The sequence below is a fragment of the Schistocerca americana genome, chromosome 5, assembly GCF_021461395.2.
Source record: "Schistocerca americana isolate TAMUIC-IGC-003095 chromosome 5, iqSchAmer2.1, whole genome shotgun sequence".
NCBI classification, from domain to species: Eukaryota; Metazoa; Arthropoda; class Insecta; order Orthoptera; family Acrididae; genus Schistocerca; species Schistocerca americana.
Window position 1 is genome coordinate 36,120,227 of NC_060123.1, and position 1,491 is coordinate 36,121,717.

The following is a 1,491-nucleotide window of genomic DNA, read 5'->3' on the forward strand; positions in this document are numbered from 1 at the left end:
TCAGCAGTGCTTGTAGTATCGATTAATTGCTACCATTAATTCTCGCCAACTTATTGCACTAGCCGAAGTGCGATAGTCCAGGAAAACAGCCTCTGAACAAGCTGAACTTGAAAAGTCGTGACAGATATTTTCCGCACAGCGTTGATTACGGCACCAGAATTATCCCACTGATGTATACGTTTTTCTACTCTTACCGCGGCCGCGATATGTGCGGCACAGTACGTCGCGGAGAGGGGTGATTCTCTGGTCAGCGAAGGCATCCGGTACCCCGGACGGCGTTAGCAGAAGACAGATAAACGAGGTCGTTATTTTGTACAGCTTACCTAAACGGCGAGAAATTCGGCCTTTACAGATTCTCGGCACCGGCGAGGAACGAGAAGCCAAGGCGCAGTTGGGAGAGCGCTGACCTGCTTATCTCGCGAAAGGGATCGCTTCGGAACGTAGCTGGCTGGGCACGGTCCGTGAAATGAGGGCGGCCCACGTGCAGTGCTGCGCCGAATAGTCTGCCAAAAGAGGAACCCGCCCGGGCTGACAAGTGCACTGGGCCGTAAATACACCCGCAAACGCGCGGCGTATGTTCCGCACTCTTAATGCCGCCTTAGCGAGCTAAGCGCACCACACAAAACATTACTCAGCCCCCTGGGACACCAAAATACCGCCTGTAGCCTTGATGAAGGCCTCAAATTCGACAGCCACAGGTCAGCCCAGCAGCAACACGACATTCTTGAAATGATTCAGATAGACCATCTCAAGGCTGAAGTCGAAAATTATACTACTTTGTTTAAAACTGACATGGTGAGACCGTGGCTGTGTGCAGTTAATGTAGGTTAATTCTTACAAAGAATAAAACAGCAACCAGCGACTATTAATACTAAATGATGACTAACTGAAACCCTCAGCTGCCGACAGGTGTTGTTGATATACCTCGATGTGGACAGGTGAAAATTTGTGCCCCGACCATGACTCGAACCCGAGATCTCCTGCTTACATGGCAGACGCTCTACCCATCTGAGCCACCGAGGACACATATGAATAGCGCGACCGCAGGGACTTATCCCTTGCACGTTTCCCGTGAGACTCACATTCCCAACTGTCCACAATTCTACATACGTAATGTACCTTATAGACATTTTGCCCATCCACTCATTACTCGCGCACGCATTGGCGATTTCCGTAAGAGTTTCGGCAACCTGTGCGCATTCGCACAGACGAAGGTCAATGGCTGGGTAGCCTTTAACTATATATATGAAGACAGTAACTGTTCTCGAAAGGACAGATACTGTTGATGACCGTGCAGCTTTTCCCTGGAATAAATGATGACTAACTGAAACCCTCAGCTGCCGACAGGTGTTGTTGATATACCTCTCACGGGAAGCGTGCAAGGGATAAATCCATGCAGTCGCGCTATTCATCTGTGTCCTCGGTGGCTCAGATGGATAGAGCGTCTGCCATGTAAGCAGGAGATCCCGGGTTCGAGTTCCGGCCGGGGCA

At 50.4% G+C, this 1,491-nt stretch overlaps 1 non-coding gene across 1 annotated transcript; it reads left to right on the top strand.

Moving 5' to 3' along the window:
• The first annotated feature begins 1,417 nt into the window (after positions 1-1,417).
• Trnat-ugu lies at positions 1,418-1,491 on the top strand. Its single transcript has one exon. It is a non-coding gene; the product is annotated as a tRNA-Thr (tRNA).